The sequence below is a fragment of the Mytilus californianus genome, unplaced genomic scaffold (assembly GCF_021869535.1).
Source record: "Mytilus californianus isolate M0D057914Y unplaced genomic scaffold, xbMytCali1.0.p SCAF_1, whole genome shotgun sequence".
In the NCBI taxonomy this organism is placed as follows: domain Eukaryota; kingdom Metazoa; phylum Mollusca; class Bivalvia; order Mytilida; family Mytilidae; genus Mytilus; species Mytilus californianus.
The window spans coordinates 62,138,151-62,163,666 of NW_026262581.1; the positions used below are offsets into that span (position 1 = coordinate 62,138,151).

The window sequence follows — 25,516 nt, forward strand, 5'->3', positions numbered from 1 at the left end:
TGTAACTGTTTATCGTTCTGCGTAATACTGGCTTTTTCACCTCCCTTACTTGGCCCTAGACAGTTGCTTATCTGTTTATCGTTCTGTCACTGGCTTTTTTAGACTAGAGACTTCATGTGTACAAACCTGACGTCAAACTCGTGTACTATAAAAGAAGAGACAAATAATTTCACATTAAATCCTGTAACATTACATCTAAAGATAATTACAATCCAAAGTAAATTATATTACGATGTCAATGGACTAAATTCCCGCGCAAATGTCATCACTGGGATAGACCAAAACGAATTTTAGGTTTATGTATCATTCACATTCCGATCAATTTACTCAGTTAAATAAAATATATGTGTTAACTATTTTTATTTGCACATTATATAAGAGAAAATGCACATCAAGGATATATGCACATCATATATACGGTATATTTTCACATCATATAAGTATATTTTGCACATCATAAAATTATGTTTGCACATCATATAAGTATATTTGCACATCATATAAGTATATTTTGCACATCATATAAGTATGTTTGCACATCATATAGGTATATTTGCACATCATATAAGGATGTATGCACAGCAAATAAGGATGTTTGCACATCACATAAGGAAAGTTGCACATTATATAATAACAATTGCACACCATATAAAGGTAAATGCACATCATATAATGAAAATGGGCATAATAAGACAGTTTTGGTGTTCAAATTATTTTCAACAGATTCTCTTGGAGGACTTACGGATCTTCAAGTTTGAATTATTTTATAGGCAACGTCAAGATTTTCGAAAACATTCATTAGTAAGGTTTTTAATCGGTTTCTCGTCAATTTCTAATCGAATATTTTTACATTATGTCAAATTATTTTTTATAGTTGTCGCCTACAGATGATATAAGGCATTTGATTGCCATCTATTTTGTTTTATTAACCAGATGATCCACAATTATTTGCCGGGCCACGCGGCATAAAAGCGTAATAGTAGTCTAGTCTAGTAGATGTTGTTTATTTGGCGGCGGGGAATTGTTTTTTTTTAACTCTATCAACAGAGAACAGAATATAAACATATATGTATGAAACAATTTATAAACACGCATATAAATTTTATCTGTTACATCGAATCTCAAATGAAGAGAAATCAAACTAAAACGTATAACAAGTTTTTTTACATACGGCCTTCAACAATGATCAAAACCCCATAGTATATGCAAGTAGAAAGCTGTTTAAGGCACCGGATAGCAAAATGAGAAACAATGCAATGAGGAAAACTTACGGGCTGATTTAAGTTTATAACATTAAACGGAAAAAATCATGACAAACGGTTATCAACGAAAATCGCCATACTACAGTTTCTGGCTTTGGACAGACAAATACAAACTGTCGATATTAGCTTATGAAGTTATCATTTTTATTAGAGGGAATAATTCACTTAAAGAAGGAAAAGAGATGATGATGAAACAGATCATTTTGGTTACTAGTAATTAAAAGTCGGGTTTTGAACTTTTAAAACGGGAGGTTTGTTGCTATATTTTAATTGCAGTTAACGTTACAGACAGAACTGACGATACCAAAGGACACTATAAAGTCGCAGAACACTTTGCATATTAAATGTCAAGCTTGATCTCTATGGACTGATATCAGTTTTAGATACACAAATGATCCCTGTAAACTAAATACAAATATTGATTTGAATACAATAGCTGATGCGATCCCTAATACCATCTCAATAATTGCATAAAAACAATTTCAATCTGGCAAAACATTCATGCTATCAACGATATCAGATTCTAATCAAATGTTAAGTGTTGTTGGCATATTCATTCAATACATCAATATTTGTTATAACAAAGACAGGCGGTACTATCATCATCATCACACAACAGACTAGCATACCAAATCACACATTCTAATAATTATACAGTCATTTTGGAAGTAATATACATATCATTGTTGTGCTATGGTATTTTATTGCTATTGCGTGTAGACATATGTTGTGAGAAGTTACAGTGTATTGTAATGTCTGTGTCATCGGCCACTGCTGCAGCGTCAACGCGCCCTAGAAAAGATTCTAGAACTACAAGTCCTAAAGTCAGATCTATGACACCTAAGCAATCGGGAGTAGAAGGTTTAGAAGACTTCCAAAGGTAAGAGAATTTTACAAGTTTTTTTTATTCTTTTATTAAAGTTTTGCAAAAAAATAATTCTGATTTTTATAGTGATAATTAAGATACCATTGGCTTGAAATATTCCTAATTTCAAAGGTAAGCCATTTCTCTTTTGTAAAAGTTTTGCTAAAATGATTCCGATTTTTATAATGATAAGACACAAGTGGCTTGAACTATTCCAAATTTGTCATAAAGAAAAACATCTTTTCACATTTGTATTTTTTTTAATTACTGGAATGATTTTCAGTAAAATGTGAAAAAAACCCGACGATTGCAAACATTTAATGAATTTCGCATCCCTTTTTATTTTGTTATTTTGGGTCTTTAGGTCACCAATGGATTAATACTTCCGGATTTTATAAAGTATAACATTTTACTGGACAATTGATGAACTATGAATTTTAGAAATGCACATATGGTGGACCAATTTAGCTTTGTTATTTTGTCATGTTGTATTAGGGGAAATAAGTGATATCTAAATGAAGTCCATGCCGTCTAATTTACTCTGTATCCCATATATGAAATAAGGAGATGTGGTATGATTGCCGATGAGACAGCTATCCACCAGAGACCAAATGACGTAGATGTTAGGCTAGCAACTATAGGTCACCGTACGTTCTGCTTTATGTTCGAAAATAAAAGTGCAATTACCATCTCATTTTGAAGGAACAATGTTCTTTAATTAAAAAAAAAAATTTTGAAGACACTTTATATCTATGCCGACATTATGCTAAATACTTGGGATATACGTGATTTATAAAGTAAGACGTGATAAACATTTAAAAATCATCTTTACATTACACCTAAATACTGAATAATGCAAGACTTTATAAACATTTAAAAATCATCTTTACTTTACACCTAAATACTGAATAATGTAAGACGTGATAAACATTTAAAAAAAAACATCTTTACATTACCCCTCAATACTGAATAATGTAAGATGTATAGACATTTAAATCTTTGATGACTGATATCTTTACGCTGCCCCTAATTACTCAAAACATATCTGTATTACACTAAAACGGCAAAGATTGCATTCAATAATTAGTATATATTTTTTTTAACATTAACATTTATGATAATTATGTTGCATAATTGTTAGTAAAATTATATTGCAGTTTATAGTGAATAGAAATTGACTTCTTTTAAACTGAGTTTTACTGTGCGTATTGCTGTGTGTTTGTTTATTTTTTTGCTAGAGGTATAGGGGGAGGGTTGAGATTTCACAAAACACGTTTAACCCCACGGCATTTTTGCGCTTGTCCCAAGTCAGAAACCTCAGCCTTTGTTAGTCTTGTATAATTTTTTTTAATTTTGGTTCATTTATATGTTTCGGAGTTTAGTGTGACGTCCATTTTCACTGAACTAGTATACATTATTCTCCGGGTGCGGGATTTTCTCGCTGTGTTGAAGACCCATTGGTAGCCTAGGGCTGTTTTCGGCGCTTTGGGCGGGTTGTTGTCTCCCCGTTTCCATTCTCAATTTTATTTCTAAATGATATGCAAAAATCTAATATTTGTTATTATATATACTTTATTACTGTTAAAATTAATTATTTACGCTAGTTATTTAGAATAGAAACATAAAAGTTTTAGAGAAAGCAGGGTCGTAGCTAGGTATCCAATGAAGTTTCAATGCAAGGAAGAACATTTACCATGTATGTTAAATCGATTAGCAGGGTTTCTCCATTGATGTTCATAATTAGAAAGATTAATCCTATTTACAATTTGATTGATTTATACTAATCGTCCCGATAATGATTTATGGAAAGTAGTAGGTCTTAACTAGATTCTTCTCAAGAGTCAATATTTAATGGTTAAGTTCTGATATGATAACCCAGTAACCATTAACACGGATAACTTATGTAATAAATTGTTTGTATTCTGTTGTTACATCACATCGTAGGAGGTCAAGTACCATTGATGTTGGAAATCGAACACACTCGTCTATGTTCGATGGAAGAAGTTAAGGTTATTATCTGTGACTTGTTCATAAATGAAAAATAAAAAGATACGATGAGCGGAATAAAAAAACATAACTCGACGAAAGACAGACAGACGACATCATGTGCAGAAGAAAAAAAAACAAAAAAACAAACAACACTCAATCAACACATAGTACAGAGAAACTCTATCTAAAATTGGGAGATGTATACCAAAAGGTTCAGTTCCTACTCTACTGGTAGCGCCAGTCGACTTCATTATGACAAGTAATTAGCTGTTGACACAAATAAATGTCTCGCCTTTAAGTAATTTTGATAGTATAATACAAATATTGAAATTATTAAAAAGCAATACTTTAACATGTAAACTATGTAAAAGAAATTAAAGTTTATGACCCTTAACTGAAAGTGCCAGGCCAAATAACCTCTGTGGAAATGAGAAATGCCAAGGCTAATACAAATGAATACCAAATACCATTGACTTAGCATAAGTGGTGCCTCATAAATTGAAGAAAAAAACTTCTAACATGTAAACGAGGCAAAACATCCAAAGTCAATGAACTATGACTGAGGGAACAGGCCAAATAATCTCCAAGGAAATGAGATGTGCCCATGCTAATACAACTGCATACCAAATATCATTTATTTGTAATAAGTGGTCCCCCTTAAACTGACCTTATCACAAACTTTAACATGTTAACTATGCACACATTACAAAGTCAGTGAACCATGACTGAAGGAGTGTGACATAAAATCTCCATGGAAATGAGACGTGCTAATACTAATTCAACAACAAAACAATATCATTGATTTACCATAGTGGTTCCCGTCAAACTGACATAATCGTGCTAAAATTAAGTCAATAGATAAATTGAGAATGGTTTACGGGGAATGCGACCAAAGAGCAGAAAAACAGCCTGAGCCCATCAATGGGTCTTCAACACAGCGAGAAAATCACGAGTTAGGGGCTGCCCACATAATCTCCACGGACATGAGATGTACTAATGATGATACAACTACACACCAAATGTCATTGACTTACCATTCGTGTTTCCCCTCAAACTAACCAAATTAAAACTTAAACATGTAAATTAAGCAAAAGTTTCAGTCATTAGACCATGACTTAGATGTGCCAGTTCTACTTTAACTGCATAACAAATATCATTGAAATACCATTATTGGTTCACCTTACACTGACCTAATACCAAACTTTAACATTTTGACACTGCCGCCACCGCCACTGAAAACAGCACGCCTACGTCTCGCTTTTTCGACTTTGTCTATAGACGAGATAAAATTCCGATGAAACTCGCATTCGGTGATGTCATAAAAAGAGGGATAATGGTAAATACAAATGGTACAAATCACAGGTTATCAGTCTCACAGATAATTATTAATAGTCTGCCAAATCTTGATAAATTTCAAAGAGATGACCTCAACTTTACAATTTTAAAGAACCCTTGATTCAGTAGCATTACTGTATGAGCAACAAACACTCTTTCAAGGAAATCCCGATATGAAATTCACGTGACATGGGCAATGTGGTGAAAGCTAAATCGTTAAAGTTGGACCACATTTTTTCATTAATCCACTGACAATGATTAACAATACTATAAATCAAGGACGTATCAATCTCAGGAAATTGCAAAATCTCTCATACGATATAATCTTAATACATTGCCATTACAAACACTCACGAAGCTAATTTAACATGTTAACATAGAAAAAAAAGAATGTGGATATTTGATGAGATGTAAAAAAAGAGAAAGTCTAAATGATTTTAATAGTTAGAATGTAAAAATGAAGGTCTGTGCAATAATGTAAAAAATAAACATAAAACGTTTGTATTGTATTTGACACGAAACAAATAATAAGACAATGTTGACTAGCCTTGCGTAACTTCATGTTGATTCCTCGGTTAATATATTCCTAATTTATTTTGCATGAAGAGACAATCCAAACTAATAGCTGTCCGTAGCCTCTATAGTTATGTTTAAAACAGATAAATTTATCATAACGGTAAAAGTCATAGAAAAATGTTCAGCCCGTCACAAAGTTCAAAATTTTACTTCTTACCGGAAATCGAATAATTAAAAGTTGGGCAATTTTAGCTTAGAACCTATAGATACGAAAAACTAACATTTTAACACAAAAATCACATTTTTGTAATAAGTTCCATCAATTAGGCACTCTCATGACAATGACAAATCTCTGTTATTGTCTTATAGTGGCCAAATATGACCCTCTGACTTTTTGTCTGTGTGCTTCAGGGTGAAAGATGATTTGACTTCATCAGACGCTTCAAGTCAGATTAAAATTTAACTGTAAATATGAGCATTCAATGGTGATTTCCTTCTTTATGTATTATTTATGCACAGTGGGATATAAGATATGCCAAATTTAAAATGATCTTTAAAAAGTCTTATTCAAAACACATCTCACCGTTTGAAATTTTAACTATCTTATTAAATTCAAACGATATTTGGAATTTTCCATTTTCTCATTTGATGAATCGCACTTTTTCTTTTAGTCTTTCTTCGAGAGGATTTAGAAGGGCATGAAAAAAAAAAAACGATGAGACCGAATTCTTTTTTCTTTGAACATTTTCGTGAATAAGATATTGCTATCAAATATGCCTTAGTTTTACTTTGATAAAGAATCAAGCAAAATAGAATCCTTGTTAATAATCATTGAATTGCTGGAGGGCAGAGATGCATATCAATTTATTTCTTAGGCCAGTGTTTTATTTTTCTGTATTTGTCAAAGGAATTCATGAGTATAAAAATAAAGAGATGTGATATGATTGCTTATAAGACAACAATCCCCCAAAAAGACAAGGACATAAACATCTACTGGTCATCGTATGACCGTCAACAATAAGCAAACCCATACCGTATAGTTAGCTGTAAAAGGTCCGATATAATAAAAACAAAAAATTTGGAACAATACAACAGAAAAATAATGGTCGGATTTAAGCCAACACCATTTAAACGAAAAGAATTTATCACAGACGACAACCACTGGACTATAGAGGTTTGGGACATGCACATACAGAATGTGGCGCAGTTAAACATGTTTATGAGCATTAAATTTCAACACTCCCAAAAGTCAGTGACATTGGTGTAACAGCACACCATTAGAACATCATAGAAAAATATATAGGTTGATAAGGGCTTTATTCGTCGGATAAGTACTAAGTATACACAAGACAACTAACAAAAACACAAAAGACACAAAATTCCGATTTAAGAGTACTCTTAGTTACTAAAACCTAGTCTAAAGCTTAATTTCAACCAATAAATAGACCATGTTTCTCAAACTAAAAATGACGTATATTTCCTGACATTATTGCATCTGCCCATTCTGTCGTTATGAGTCTATTCGTGTCTTTAATTGAACAAAAAATAGATGCAGTGTATATGGCAGCTCCATGTATATAAATTGTGTGTAAATAGGTATGTAAAAAATCTTAAATGTTACGAACTTTGAATAATTGTAGAAACAGATGCAAACAATCCAGATATACAATTTTCATCATTTACATTACGAAGGGTGAAAATTGGCCATAAGATTTTAATGTTTATTTTTTAAATCAGGTCAAAATATTATTCAAGTTTCACATAGAAATAGTTGTGATATTACCATTTATTCAAAATAACTTCTTTTTGGCACACCCCAATATAAATAACACGAAGAATTGACCCCTCAATTATGCGTTATTTGTGTTGTAACGTCAGTTTTGGTCCTATTTCTCCATAATTTATGACAGTTTTTAGTATAATTTACTTTGGTCGCATATCCTGATCCAGAAGATGTTTATGTCCAGGGATACAATATGATAATTGGTACCTATTGGTTAAAGAACATTTTGTATCGTAGATGGCGGCCAATGTTTTCCTAAAGCTTTTAGGTAAGAAAAATACACAAAATCATTGTATTTTGACAATATATCCAAAATGTGCTGACTTTCTCGTTTCTCGTTTTGATATAGATTAGACCTTTGGTTTCTCCGTTTGAATGGTTTTATACACTAGTAATTTTAGGGGCCCTTTATAGCTTGCTGTTCGGTGTGAGCCAATGCTCCGTGTTGAAGGCCGTACCTTGACCTATAATGGTTTACTTTTATAAATTGTAACTTGGATGGAGAGTTGTCTCATTGGCACTCATACCACATCTTCCCATATCTATTTGGAGCCTATAATGTACTCCTATGGAAAAAAAATGTTTTACCAGGCATTAAGGCATTGAAATTATTCAATTTTAGAACCAAATTATGGTCATTTTGATGTTTTATGATAAAGTTGAAATTCAAGGCAATATTTGGCCAAAAGTTGTCCTTTGATGTCACGTACACGCTTCACATTTATGTGGAAAAAGCGATCCCAGTTGCTTGGCGACGGACAAATGAACGAGACACCAAAGATCATACACATAATTGTCGGTTTAATATTTTGCAAATAAGTCGGATTTATTACAATGTACCTACGATTTCATTCTAGGACTCCGTTAAATGAGTTGAGTCATTCATTATTATAGTTGGAGGACGACCAAAGTCAATATATTTATATTTATAAAGAGTTATGGAAGACCTGAATAAGAACCAAAACCAAACTGATGTCCTTTAATACTTCTCAAAAATCCAATTTAGAATCCGAAAATATTTTGAATTCCTTGATCACATTTCTACGATCTTTGAAAATTAGTATTGCCGCTGGTTAGTTACGACTGTTAAGGCTATAACGAAGACACTTCCGTGTCAGTTCCAATGTAAATTCTTTTTGTATCGTTTGCACAAAACTGTTTTGATATTATGTATAACTTATACAGAGAAGTTTTGTTTCTATTATAGTTTGCCCGATCAGACAATATTTGTTGTTTTGTAAATTGGGCGAATGATTGCAATTCAATATGTTAGCAGAAAATTTATACAGTAGAAAATCAATTCCGCTTATAATTGCTCGTGTAGTGCCTTGGAATATCGCAAAATGGATTTATTTCCGGTTTCTGTAAAAGAATTTCATTTCCACGCTTCAGAATAATTGTCCTATGTCTAGCGTAATGAAAATGTATTGGTGGTGATGACACTTCGTGAATTAATTTTTATGATTAAAACAATTGTATACGTCTTTAATTTCCTAAACACACAGGGTATTTCTGTTGCTGTTTGTATCGTAAAATAATTATGATTATCGCTTCTAGTTTCATTTTTTTTATATATATTCCCAGAAGAATCAACTATACGACTATGACACAATCACTTTATAATAACTGATAGCTTAACGGAAATGACAAATACATCATGTTTATTATTTAAATTCATTTGCTTAAAACCCAGTGGCAAATATTTCATGCATATTCCGGACGAGAACAGTTGGCTAAAAAATAAGTAGTTATTAAGATTGGTCGACCGCTAATAAATGCAGAAAATGCCAACTGCTACTGGAAAAAAGATAATACGTTTGTTCTCCTAGTGAAACGAATGACATACGGGACCCCTTAAGGACTTGTTGCAAACGTGGGTAAAAGTCAGTAAAACCGTAAAACAGTAATATATCGAACATTGTCTAAGTTATAATGATTAGGTAATAATGAGATGATCCAGCCCAAAATAAGAAATCCAGACTATTTTCTTAACATAAAAAGTTAACCTAATAGACAGATCATTTACATCTCAGTTGTAATGTTTTCAATGGTCAATTATTATTGACCCACTATTTATAAATACTGTGATAAAAATATAATCTAAAACCTATAATGATCAATCGAACATTAAAAGTACGGTCTAAGGTTGAGTAACAAATGTATATCGCCGTTTTATCAGCAATTATACATGATTGTCAATAAGATGTCTTGTAAGTAAGAATTATTTGTTCGTCTGGATGATGTTGGCTGTCTTTATTCTTCATAGTCTGGTCTAATAATTTAAATTAAGTTGTCATAATGAGACCAGCTTTTCTCTAACCAAAGAGGAGAATTAAATATCTGGTATGAATAAAAGAAGATATGGGATAGACGCCAATGAGAGACAGCAAAACGCCGACACAAAAAAACCCAAGAAACATCTAGAGAGCAACACACAGTCTTCAACAGGAGACGGGTTTGTATAAAAATCGTCTCCAATTCAAATAATTTTGGCAGACAGCAGATTTAATAAAAACAAACTTTACGATATAATGAAAGAAAACCCCTGCAAAAGTTCCTGACTTGGGACACGCAGATGAACATGTCGCGGGGAGTCTACCGGTATAATTGATTGATTGGTGTTTAACGCAACTTTCAGCACTATTGTGCTATTCCGTGGCGGTCAGTTTTTATTGATGGAGGAAGCTAGTATATCAAGTTTATTAATACACTCAGGCACCATTGTGTGCAACAAAAGCAACATGATATAGTATACACAATAATAAATTGGTCAATTAATATTACAAATAAAAAACAACGCAACCCTTTTATCACTACGGGTGAAAAAGAGGTTTTCAGTATTTGTGAAATAAGTTCAGGATAGTACTAGCGTAGAATAAAATTTTAAAGAAAGATTATTCATAGAGTTCATGCACTTCGCATTGATTTTATGTTGACCAGGCTTTATGAATCAGGTTCGTCAGAATTGATTCTGTTCCGCTTCAGAATTTTCCGTTGTTTTGGTATCGGACGATTCCATGGGTAAAAATTACTGGGTCGGGTTGAATTAATGAATGGACTTTTATCAGATAAACTATCTATAATTGGTAAATAAAATCATGCCGCCCTATACACTCCAATATCGGGGGCTATACTTTGGAGTATACTTGATACTCATCCCTAAAATTCTAAACGCAATCAGGGAACAATATCGGTGTAACTACAACCTTTGTCTTTTTTATAACAATAATGTTTATGAATCTGTATAATTTGAATTTATAATGTTTGCATGATATGTGTTATATGTCATTAGTTTGATCCGATTTTAAAGAGAAAATACTATAGATGAACGTTTTACCCAGACAGTCATAAAATAAGGCGGTACTTATAGTGTCTATTTTGTTGTAGGAATGTATAAATACTCTGCCACGTCCGATCTGTGTTTTTGTTACTTGTTTTTCTGCTTTATATCGATATAAGCCCTTTTTAACGGATTCTGTAGTTTGTTCATGTATTATACTGTTACACCACTGTCCCAGATTTTGGGGAGGGTTGGGCATGTTTAACCCCTCCACATTCTGTATGTGCCTTTCCCAAGTCAGGAGCTTGTAATTTAGTGCATGGTTGTCGTTTGTTGCTGTATATCATATTTGTATTTCGTTCATTGTTTTTACATAAATCAGGCCGTTGGTTTCTCGTTTGAATTGTTTTACATTTGTCATTTTGGGGCCCTTTATAGCTGACCTGTAGTTATTAACTTCAATAACATTTGGTCTCTGGTGGAGAGTTGTCTCATTGGCAATTATACCACATCTTCTTATTTTTATATTAACCCCGCCACATTCTTTATATGCCTGTCCCAAGTCAGGAGCCTGTAGTTCAGTGGTTGTCGTTGGTTCATGTCTGTCATATTTTTTTTTCGTTAATTGTTTTGTTATAAATTAGGCCGCTAGTTTTCTCGTTTGAATTATTTCTCATTTTACATGTCGGGGCCTTTTATAGCCGACTATACGGTATGAGTTTTCGTATTGTTGAGGGCCATACGGTGGCTTATGACTTTCACCAACTTCATTTGAATTCTGGTGGATAGTTGGTTCATTAGAAATCATACCACATCTCCTTATTTTTATATAAATTGATTGTATTGGTCATACTATTCAAAATTCTTCGAAATCAGTATTAGATACAAAAATACGCCACACAAAAATGATTACTTTTCGGGAAAAGTTCTGTACAATCCATTCATAAATAATATCAATGTCTATAGGAATATCGGCATGAATAACTGAATAAATACAACTCTTTGTAACATCAGTCACCTACGTATATATTATACTCTGATCTATCTACACAAAATATATCTGTCTACTGTGATTTCTATCACCAAAAGTCTGATAGAGTTAAAATGTCTATTCGCCATTGGAGAATTCCAAACTACAAATCTTCCATTTATTCTTGGAATACATTATGTCAATATTAACAAAGAATACATCAATCTTTTCGGTAAACTATCGAATTTACATTGTTATCGCTATAGACAGCATCACAACACATATATTACATTTTTAAAGACATCGTTTATCTTTTTGATTTATATCTATATTCTAGAGAACTTTTGATAAATGCAATACAATTTATGAATCAAACAACAGTAAAACACTTTTTTTCATATTCTGTCAAAATTCATAAACAAAATGTAAAAGCCATAAAATAAAAAATGTAACTATTATTTCATGATGTCGAATAAAAACAACTGTTACATTTATCTCCGATCTCCTTACAGATATTTTTGGATCTCAAATTGATCGTGTTGTCAAATGTTGAGACCTTAAGTATCAGCTTTGCGAGTTTTGTAAGAATACCGTTTCACATGTTTAATAAGAAATGTATAACCAAAAAAAATGAACTCCAAGGTAAATTCAAAAAGGGGGAAGTTAAAAAAAAATAGATAAAGCCAAATGCTCGCCTTTATCAACCATCGGAAGGACTAGTAAAAAAACTGTTATATTCCTGACTTTGTAATGGCATTTTCTGAAGAAAATGCTGGGTTAAACCTGGTTTTATAGCTAGTTAGACCCCCATTTGTATGATTTCAGAATAATAACAAATAAGGTTCCAGCATGTCGATTTTTATATGTAATATGTCATTGACGTCGTGCAGTATATAAAACATTTTTCATTTGTCGCCATAACTTGGCATAAGACGAATAAGACAGATATTTCATAGGGATATGTTTCGTTATAAAAATGTCCTTGGGTCAAATAAAAATAAAGAACTAATATGATGGATCTCAAATAAATGGAAGCTGAAGTTAAAGTGTCAAGTTGCAATATCCATGCCTCAGTAAGACTTACAAAGCAATGGTAAATTTAAATCTGTCAATTTATATGACTACATTAAAGTTTATATTTATTGATTTTTTTTTAACTGGACAATGAAAAACGTTTTATTTTAAACTTGAGTTGAAGAATTATTAATATACAAAAGAGCTCTGGTGTTAGCACAATATTTATTGTTGGAATAAATGCTCAGTTATACTTATACCATTCGGAACAGGAAATTCTATCACATCGATTTACGCGGGTCTAATAGGTTATTTTGGTTTTTTGTTTGGATTTTTTTTATGTTGTTGGTGTTTTTGTCGGGGTTTTTTGTTTGTTTATTTTTTTAATCCTGCTAGCTAGATCGAATAATTCTCATACCAAACATGTTATGGAGGCTTCTTAAATGAATGTTACTTTTATCATAGATGTATATGTATGTGTTTATATATCTATGCTTTTATGAACAAATGTTGATGAGGTTTTTATAAATGATGTGTCTAGAAACTGCATATAAAAGTTCTAAATCTTTAATGATACATGAACATATTGGGATAGAAAACTAGATCAAATGATCTCTGTGCGTGTATCTTTACATTACCCGATGTTTACATAACACTCTCAAGTCGAATACTAATATTTATCACAAATAATCAGATTCCAACTTTATACTTGAAGCCATACTAATCCAATTATTCGTTGCATTCTTAACCATTAACAATTATCAGCTATCTATTGTTATTGTTATCTACAAGCTTTGGTGGCAGCTACTGTATTATTACAAAGAAAAGAAATAATCATCCCGTAAATCCGAACAACTAAGACATCTAACATGTTATCGTACTTTGCTTTGGGAATACACACTGATTGCCAAAGTATTTGCCGTTCTCAATGTGCAGACACATTTTGTTAGCTGCTATAATGTTAATAATGTAAAACATGAAGTCGTATTTCAACGATTTTTGTTGCTTGAAAAAGCAATCAATAACTTAAGACCCCCAAATAGATTTATCTTATTTTTATGGACCACCATCAATATATATTCTCGCCAAAAGTTAAGGATAACTTTACTTTAAAAAAAATTATGATTTCACTACCACCATTCTGTTAGTCATCTGATGAAAACAAGAAATGACTACGGGGATGACTTTTTTGTATGTCATTCGAACTTGTTTTGGTCACCATTACGGATTTTTCTATCACGTCTAGAATATTTTTTTTGGAAAATTGATGATTTTTAGTATCTATCCAGTTTACCCGGACTATCAATGATACTTTTTTTAAAAATGGATGGTACGTCAAAACATGTTTCTTGTTTTATCTCTTGATTGTTTTTATGTTGGTTGTGTTTTAGTTTTTCATCAGTTGTGCGCCACTGATAATATCATATACTTTCACGTACAAATCATAACATTCATTCATAACAAAATGTGTAGGTTTGTCAAGAAAGACGTTTCCCGCTTGTCTGTCTCCAAGTTATAGACTGACGGACTTTAAAAACGCAACACATATTTTGGTGATTTTATTTACCAAATCATGATTGATCCTCATATAACTACTATTCATGCTTACCATACTTCTATTTAGAAAAATTCAAGACCTGACTTACCTGAGGTAATTGAAAAAACCGGATTACTGAAGTCGCATGAATTTCTTAGCGCGATATTTGAAACCCATAAATGATTATTTAAGGTATATTTCTTCGTGAAACATTTTTTTCAATCTATACCCACACTGTAATGGGTGGTATATAGGCAAAACCAGAAGGTACGACACAGAACTCAAAACATGCACAACAGAACTGTTTGAGTTATCTGTCTATCATTTAGGCGTTGGTTGCAGGCAAACATTGTCTTCGACGGTGATACGTTCATTGATCAGGGGAAAACCACGGTTTCCGTGTATACCACATGATTTGAACGTTAAAGATGACGTAATCAATTCAACTTTAAAACTGCATTTTTTTTTAAAGACAATGTAGTAATGAATGAAATTTATGTTTATACAATTATTTTACAAGAATAGCATGTTTGAAAATGAGATTTCAAAAGATTATCTAGTGTTGCGTTTAAAAATCCGTCAGTATATATATAAAAAGAAATAAAGAAATCCATGTTTTGGAATTGGAAAATCGCTAAAATTACAAAGTAAGAATAGGAGGTGCATATCTTCATGTCCTGTGAAAATTATGTGCAAGGTTAGTTGAATTTTGTCCAACAGTTTTCAAGAAATTGCGGACGACGAAGACGACACAAGCCTTATGTGTCGCTACAGCTTCTTAGGCGACACATTAAATCGGCGAAATCTTATTTCAAAATAAACTTTAGCAACGTATATACACGTTGTATCTTTTACCTTTTTTTTTAATTCTTATTAACTTTTTCTCCTGGTACTGAAACTGTAATGATTCACAATCTATATTTGTCGCTGTTATTAAAGTATGCGTGTATTGACTTGAATAAAGCAAATATAGGCTGAAAGACAAGTAAACAAAAGTGACAGCAAATTAAATTACGCTGAGAAGCTGCTTCACTTGATAAATCTTTTGTGACAAGTTTTTCAATCAGTTTATCTTTTCTGTAATATATTTTACAGCCTTGGTGGTTTGACAATAGCTTGAATGTTTTTTACACAGTCAGCATGTCTCAGAAATAATTTCATTTCATGTTGTCCATATGCTTGTATCAAACGAGGTAACAGACGACGTAAAGAACATTAGAACGTCTGTGGTTTTCAATTTTAGCTCACCTGGTTCGAAGGGCAATTAATTTCACCATAATCTTTTCACCATGACAATTTGCAATATGTACTAAAATTTCAACATATCCCACGGTTTCGTGTGCTCATTTATACTAGAAAGTAACCCGCGCACGGGTATGAAGAACACTTTTGATAGATTTATTATAAAGTATGAAGCAGACCAAACTTATCAAAAGGACGAACGTTGTGGTGTGCATACCTATACTGCCTCTTTCGGCTTCGCCGGTAAGGCACTAGAACTATGAATAGAAAAGACACCCAGAGGTTTATTGCAACCTGTTGTTCTTTTAATTTTAAAATTCACTGTATGTACTAGGGTAAGTATTCCCGTAAATTGTAGAATTTGTTAACGAGTCATAAAATGCCTTTGTTTCGTAAGGTAGTCCTTATATTAATATTAACATTTTTAAAGTGTATATTATTTTATTTCTATTTCAGGAAAAGATCTAATTCATCAAAATCTGCAGTAAATGACTGTTGTATTATTTGCATAATTATGTGTCTGGCTGCAATAATACAGATATTTCATGGGAGCCCAGGATGATCATAAATGAAGATATAGAATATTTATAAAAAAAAGATACCTTTTTCTAAGGTTTTGAAAGAGAATATTTCACTGGACTGGTGATATTTGATGAAATGGAATCCGATTCTTAAATGGATAATTATATGTATATGTAGCATGTGTGTTATAGTTTCATTTTATAGAGTACACGTTGACTGACAGATTCATTGATTCTGAGATAGCCTAGCTGGTTCTACTCTGTAAACTAATTACAAGATAAGCCCTTTTATGGTAACTATCTTCAACTATGGCGTCTACATTTAGAATTATTAACCAAAAAGTATAGCCAGTATCGTAAATCATAGCATCGGAACAAAGTCATAAAATTTTCTATTTGCAATTATTACTTCAGAAGATAATTATTTTCAAAAATCTCTATACATTATTCCAATTTGAGGACTGAAATTACACTTAAAATAGTACAGATATTATATGAGAGTGATTTAACATTAAATCTTAGGACCTTTGGAGACTTCTAAATGTCAATAAAATTGTATTGTATAGATTTTGTGAATGCAACGTGTATATTAATGGGTTGATATGCATTAAAAATATATCGTGGAATTTCATTTTCATTCGAAAAATTCGACTTTACAAAATTGCATCTTTCTCTACCGATATAGATAATTGTTTAAATTTCGATGAGTGCTATTTCTAGGTCCAGTGATTTTTCTTAGTAAAAGCAATTTGTATTTTTCCTCACCATGCAGACATACAAAGTTTTTGAATTTCATATCTCGAATCTAATAACGGTTTTATGAATTATCTGAAAGGGTTTTGATGAATTTAAATAATGATCTAGATTTGAAAAAATAAAAAAATATTTGAAAAAAGTACTTTATATAATGTGTTAGAACTTCGTGAGATTTATTTTACCTTTCATGAGAGATCCTGATGATTTTACGGGCAATTATTGATGTAAATAAAATTGAGAATGGAAATGGAGAATATGTCAAAGAGACAACAACCCGAAAAAAGAGCAGACAACAGCCGAAGGCCACCAATGGGTCTTCAACGCAGCGAGAAAATCCCGCACCCGGAGGTGGTCCTCAGCTGTCCCCTAAATAAAAAGTCAATTATTAAAGAAGCTTTGAAGCAAATTAAGAGGGAAATAATGTTATTTTCAACAGCATAACCAGTTATGCATTTTTAAGCAAACAACATACAATACATCCATTTTCTATTTAGTATTCAAATGTTATACTATTATTTTAGATCCCTTTTGGTCATATAGCCCTTCACGGTTTCATCCTTGGCTTTCACATATTTAGTTTTGAGCGTCCCTGATGAAGGTAAATCTAGAAAAGCGCTTCGGACGCATTAAACTTCTATAAAGAAGTGTTATTATCATATTTTATTATACAATCGTTTATTTGCATTTTTGGTGATTAACTTTTATTTGCCAAAAACAGAGGATTGTTTAAATGATATTCTGTGACTAGGTTTACATTTACATATTACATTTTATAAAAGGTCATTTTGCTCTATCCACATGGCTTGGTCATTCATTTTATTGTAAAATTGAGATTCGTATATAGTAGGAGAGTCACTAATGATTTATTTGTTCAGCACGTTTACAAATGTTTTGAGTTATATGATAATTCCATTTTTTAAAACCTGTATTAAAAATGATATGAATACCAGATGGTTGGGGATTACAACATCAACACTTGTAAAAACTATATTTGCAACTGTGATTTGATATTTGTATGCATGTAATTTGCTAATGTGTTCAGAAATATTCTAACTAATTTAACAAATTAAAATGATAAATATACCAAAATCAATATTCATGTCTAATGTATTTATTTATTGAGTAAGCAGGTTGTCTGTAATTACTACTAAAGGTTGATTGACAGATCCAAATATCTCACAGAATTAATTTTTTTTTATATTTTTTTTTAAACTGAAACTAATTGAATGTGTTTGTTTGAAGCATGATGAAGGAAAAAGTTACCAATTACTCAATATACTGTTGAAAGACATTCTGTCATATTTCTAACTTAGTTCTAGAATATTTGTTTTAAAAGAGGAGATAATCTGACACTTCAAAAAGGCAACAGACACACCATCCATTACTGACCAAATACATTTTTCCTAATGTTATTTTAATAACGCAATTAGTATGTTGCAATGCAGTACAACATGTATATTCACAGATTGACCATAAGTCTAGCTTGGTCAATTAAAACAGATTATAATATTTTCTGGTAAACAGTATTACCATATACAAATTTAAGAACTAAAAAATCGTATAATTCAAAACGAGCTCAAATTAATAGTAGTCAACCGATTCCTGATAATGTTCTGCGGTATCCTATTAAAACATGTTCTAACAGGTGTGCATATTTAAAACCTATGCATACAGGTCATCATATATACATGTGTCAACCACCTAAGAAAAAGAGGTAGGGCAAATTTCCCCTTTATTTGTTTGACTCGTTTGACTCGAATAGTCAAAATTGGAAGGCATGAGTCTACATTTAGTCTTAAATACATGATTTTTTTTTATTAGTTTTTATTGACTTTGAACTAGCTTTCAGTAACTGCAAGTCCTCTCATGTCTGTACTTTGTGTCTTTTGTCTTTGACCTATGCATACAGGTCATCACATATATATACATATGTCAACCACCTAAGAAAAAGAGGTAGGGCAAATTTCCCCTTTATTTATTTGACTCGTTTGACTCGAATAGTCAAAATTGGAAGGCATGAGTCTACATTTAGTCTTAAATAATTGATTTTTTTTATTATTTTTTATTGACTTTGAACTAGATTTTAGTAACTGCAAGTCTTCTCATAACTGTACTTTGTGTCTTTTGTCTTTTTGTTAGTTGTTTTTGTACTTTGTATCGATCTGATGAGTTAATAGATATAAGAAGATGTGGTATGAGTGCCAATGAGACAACTCTCCATCCAAGTCACAATTTGTAAAAGTAAGCCTTTTCAACTCATTTTTATAGTTTGATCTAATGTTGTGCCGTGAAACCAATCACAGGTTAGGGAAAGGCTGGGGAGCCCTCAAACATGTTAAACATCGCCACATTATGTATGAGCCTGTCCCAAGTCAGGAGCCTGTAATTCAGTGGTTGTCGTTTGTTACTGTATGCCATATTTGTTTTTCGTTTATTGTTTTGTACATAAATCAGACCGTTAGTTTTCTCGTTTGAATTGTTTAACATATGTCATTTAGGGCCTTTTGTAGCTTGCTGTGCGGTATGGGTTTTGCTCATTGTTGAAGGTTGTACGGTGACCTATAGTTGCTTACTTCTACGTCATTTGGTCTTTGGTGAAGAGTTGTCTCATTGCCATTATATCTTCTTATTTTTATAGCACTAACTTTAAAAGAGGTGTTGATGCGCATTTTGAAATGACACTTATATTACCTTTTACCTATAACCAACAGTACGCTTACCATCCGTACTTGTATGTTTACCTCTTCGTCAGCTTTATTTTTATTGTTCTCTCGAATTATTTACATGCTACAAGTCTTTATGAATCATATAAATTTATTTATTTGTATTCTATGTCAGTAATTGTCATGTGTCTATTCAGTAATACGCCAAGATTCTTTGATCTTATATCCTATTTTTGTTTCTAAATTTAAGTAGATAAATTGGTAAACAGAACGATTTTAAACAAACAAATATACTTGAACGAAGATTTGAGCTATCAAATTGTTTCTATCATATATGGTCTCATTTCCAATGCTGAAACAACTATATCACAGATGCGATATACAAATGTGTTTCTTACGGTACAGTCTTGTCTATCCTTTGTCATAACAAAAGTTGCGTTAATTCATTCGGAAAAAATTAGGTTATAAAATTTATATAACTGATGGTTTATGAAGTTGGTGATGTCTTATATAAGTGGTCTTATATCTAGATGCTTCGTACAAGTATCTAGATGGTTTTTAAAAACATCCAGAAACTATAGCGAACTATCTAGATACTGTTTTCCATCTAGATATTTTCAACAACCACCTAGTTCCTTTTAATTAGTATCTAGATGGTTCGTACAAGTATCTAGAGGGTTCGCACAAGTATCTAAATACTTAGCAAAAGTATCTAAATACTTAGCAAAAGTATCTAAATACTTAGCAAAAGTATCTATATGCTTCGCACAAGTATCTAGATACATTTCAAAAGTATATAGATAGTTATGATGTCAGAAAGTACCTAACAGCCAAGTACGTCCATTCCCCAGGACCCAACACGATCGTGTTTCTGCAGAACAGAATAGGACGTACTTATGACGGTTCGTGGCTCTATAAAAGGTCTTGGTGCTTCATCAGGTGTCCTGACCCATTCCTTTTAATTTCTTTAAAGTCGGAATAACGAGCTAGTCAGAAAATCTTTCAAGTTACGATGTCTACTGTATCAATCATTGGTGGTTTGGCAAAAAGTGCCTTACACTTTTCATCCCGTTGTAATTTTCCATAATGTTTGCGCATAGTTTTATTAATATCTCGTATTTGAAAAGTGAGATTTGGTTATGAATACCAGAGGAATCTGTTTATAAAGAGTTGGTTCAAACTTTGTTGGAAGGACAAACACTAATTCACTCAGCTTGTAGGACTACCGTATAATGATCACTTATAAGTAAATATTTTAATAATAATTTCAAATCAACATATCTATTTTTTTATTATTTTTAAAGTTTTTACGTATGATAGAAAATAAATTCTATATTGCATATGAATACAACTAAAAATAAGGTACGCGTTGGTAAAAGTACGAGTTAGTAAAAATCGGGTACGAGTTGCTCGGCAAAGGTACGAGATGACATAGATCCACCGAAAATAGTCTGCTAAACAATATTATGATAAAATACAATATTTTTTACTCAGAAACAAAGTCGCTATCGTCATCATTTTCTTCCTCCCTCCTCTTTCTGGTTCTATAAAATTGAGAATGGAAATGGGGAATATGTTAAAGAAACAACAACCCGACCAAAGAGCAGATAACAGCCGAAAGCCACCAATGGGTCTTCAACGCAGCGAGAAAATTCCGCACCCGGAGGTGGTCCTCAGCTGGTCCCTAAATAAAATTGTGTACTGGTTCAGTGAAAATGAACGTCACACAAAACTCCAAAACATATAAAGGAACTAAAATTATAAAAAAACATACAAGACTAACAAAGGCCAGAGGCTCCTGACTTGGGATATGCGCAAAAATGCGGCGGGGTTAAACATGTTTTGTGAGATCTCAACCCTCCCCCTAGCCAATGTAGAATAAAGAAACACATAGCAATACGCACAGTAATAAAACTAAGTTTAAAAGAAGTCCGAGTCCGATGTCAGAATAAGTAACAAAAGAAACTAAGCTAATTATATAAATGCAGACTTCTTCTCATCAATTGTTGATATCTTTCAACATTCGACATATCAGCTGTGCAGGGAATTAAGTTTACGGGGAGAGGCACTGCGTGTTTCCCTCTCAAAAGTCCCGCGAAATGTGCTACTCAGTAGAATAAGAAAAATCAAATTCCATTGGTTAAAATAACGACAGAATACGAAAGATTTAAAGACTTTTCGACCATCTAGATACTTTAACGAAGCATCTAGATACGTAAACGAACTATCTAGATACTTGTGCGAAGCATCTAGTAGATGGTTGTGAGATGTATCTCGAAACTTGTGCGATGTATCTAGATGCTTTCAATAAGTATCTAGATGGAACCATCGCTATTTTGACATGAACGGCCATAATTTAGGGTTAGATAAGAGTAGATTACCAATCCGCTATTATGCGGGATGCCTAATCACTTGATTTGACTTAATAAAATATTTTATATATAGGAGCAACACGACAGGCGTAATTTGTGGAGCAGAAACTGCTTGCCCATCCGGAGCACCAGAAATCACCCGCGGGTTTTTGTGGGGTTCGTGTTGCTCAGATTTTAGTTTTCTATGTTGTGTTTCGTTTGTGTTTTGATCGTTTTTCGTTTGTTTTTGTTTTTTTTTTTGCCTATGTGTTGTCAGTTTGTCAGTTTGCATATCGCTTTGGTATCTTCCGCCCTTCTTTTAAAGTAAAAATATGTTCCATATTGGTCTTTAAGTATATCTTACCTAATGTAATTCGACATCGTTATGCAAAGAGGAATTCCAAATGTTGATGTAAAGACAATGCTGTATATATTTGTATATATAGCGATTATTCTGTTAAATAAGGCCACAGTAGTGTATAGCTGTTTAAATCTCATACTAGTACATCGATTAAGAAGACAAATCAAGGTAAACAACAAAAACTAAGGGAATCGCATGAAATCCAAAAGGACGAGATATGGTGCGTTGACAGGGTAATCATCTCCTGTTATGCATGCATCACCCGTCATGCGAATCCACACTCTATCAAAGCACAGTAAGTAGTTAAAGCAGTTAAAGCATAGTAAGTAGTTAACGCAGTCAAAGCACAGTAAGTAGTTAAAGCAGTTAAAGCATAGTAAGTAGTTAAAGCAGTTAAAGCATAGTAAGTAGTTAACGCAGTCAAAGCACAGTAAGTAGTTAAAGCAGTTAAAGCATAGTAAGTAGTTAAAGCAGTTAAAGCATAGTAAGTAGTTAACGCAGTTAAAGCACAGTAAGTAGTTAAAGCAGTTAAAGCACAATAAGTGTTAATCTTTTTACTTAAATTCAGTGGGAAAAAGCTGGTAGTGTACGTTTGTGCTATCTCGCCAGTAGTATACTACTGCGTTTTACGCATTACTTACGAGGAGAAACTTTGCCGGGCTACTTTACATAAAACGAAAAGAGAATATCTTTGTTGTAATACGTATAAATTTTATATATATTAGGCACAAATAGAAACATGACATTTTAACCGACATATACGATGACATTACAATACAATATGCATGATATAAAACAAATATAGTTTGCATACATACATATTATAGAGATAAGGATCGTCCTCCCTATAGAATTGATGAATTGTTGCTTGTTGGTATATGTAATGAGACCAAAAGTGTACAGTTCATTTTCTTCTTAGCTATTTAATATTTTTTCCTAACAAAAAAAATCGACTTTTTTAGAATTTTTAAAAATAGATTTATCGTGTTCTTTCAGATTCTCGTACAATCTTTAGGTAACAACACGATGTACTTAACAATTTGTTTGAACAGAAATATTACATATTACAATTAAGATGAGTAATATAGCCAGAGACATATATTCGATGCATATATATATATATATATATATATATGTCTCTGTAATAGCATAGTATCTGTTACTGAACATTTATCAGCAAAAGCACTCCTCAAGGTTAAGTTAGATCTGCCGTCTTTTGCAGAAAAGTATATTCAAAATTATGAACGACAAACCTGTTGAAGTCGCTTTCAAAATCAATTTACTGTGATGTTGTAAATACGCCGGTATTACAATAAATCTTTTTGATATACTCAATAACGCATTTATATCAGAATCTGCTTTACACTCGATAACGTATGGAACGCCGACACTGTCTTATTATGACATTTCTCATTATATGATGTTCATTTGCCATTATATGATGTCATTTTACCCTTATATGATGTGCAAATGACATAATTTGATGTGCACTTGTCCTTATATGATGTACACTTGTCATTATGTGATGTGAACTTGTCCTTATATGATGTACATTTGTCATTATATGATGTGAAGTTGTCCTTATATGCTGTCCAAACACATTTATATGAGGTGCAAACATCTTTATATCATGTGCACAATTCATTATATGATGTGCTTTCTCCATTATGTTATGTGATTGCGTCCTTATATTATGTGATGCTTTCCTTATACGATGTAGAAACGGCATTATGTGATGTGCAATCACCTTTATACGATATGCAATCACCTTTATATGATGACAATTTGACATTATCTGATGTGCAAATTATATTATATGATGTGCAAATTATCTTATATGATGTGCAAATGGTCTTATATGATGTGCAAATTATCTTATATCATGTACAGATGTCTTTATATTATGTGCAAACTTCTTTATATGATGTGAACTTATCCTTATGTTATGTGCTAACATCGTTATATGATGTGGTAAGGTCATTATATTATGACAATGTAACATCATATGGTGTGGTTCGGTTTACATCTTTATATGATGTCAGAACATCATTATGATGATGTCGAAACATCATTATGATGATGTCGAAACATCATTATGATGATGTGCATTCATCGTCCTGATGGTCAATGAACATGATTACGATTAAAGCGATTACTCACTACGTCAGAACTGATTCCGATCTGCTTCTACGAAAAAAGCAGTTATTGCTATACACTCGGTAATACATTTGATCTCTTAATCTGCTAAACACTCGATAACGCCTTTCATCTCTTAATCTGATACATTTTGTATACACTCGATAACGCATTTTATCTCGGAATCTGCTATACACTCGATAACACATTTTATCTCAGAATCTGCTTTTCACTCGACAACACATTTCATCTCGGAATCTGCTATACACTCGATAACGCAATTTATCTTGGAATCTGCTAAACACTCGATAACACATTTTATCTCTGATCTACTATACATTCATTAACGCATTTTATCTCGGAATCTGGTATGCACTCGATAACGCATTTTATATCAGAATCTGCTGGACACTCGATAACGCACTTTATCTCAGAATCTGCTTTACACTCGATAACACATTTTATCTCAAAATCTGCTATACACTCGATAACGCTTCATCTCGGAATCTTGTATACACTCGATAACGTATTTTATCTCAGCATATACAATCGAAAACGAATTTTATATCAGAATCAGCTGGACACTTGATAACGCATTTTATCTCACAATTTGCTTTAAACTCGATAACACATTTTATCTCGAAATCTGCTATACACTCGATAACGCATTTCATCTCGGATTATGCTATACGTTCGAACAGAATCTGATGAACACTTGATAATGCATTTTATCTCAGAATCTGCTATACACTCGATAACGCATTTTATCTCAACATAATCTCGGAATCTGCTATATACTCGATAAAGCATTTTATCTCAGCATAATCTCGGAATCTGCTATACACTCGATGACACATTTCATCTCTGAATACCCCATACGTTCGATAACGCATTTTATCTCGGAATCTGCTATACACTCGATAACGCATTTCATC

General features: G+C 32.4%; 1 long non-coding RNA gene across 1 annotated transcript; it reads left to right on the top strand.

Moving 5' to 3' along the window:
• The first annotated feature begins 1,858 nt into the window (after positions 1-1,858).
• On the top strand, positions 1,859-18,165 carry LOC127705906 (uncharacterized). Its single transcript, XR_007984091.1, has 2 exons — positions 1,859-2,142; positions 16,250-18,165. It is a non-coding gene; the product is annotated as an uncharacterized LOC127705906 (long non-coding RNA).
• Positions 18,166-25,516: the final 7,351 nt, after the last annotated feature.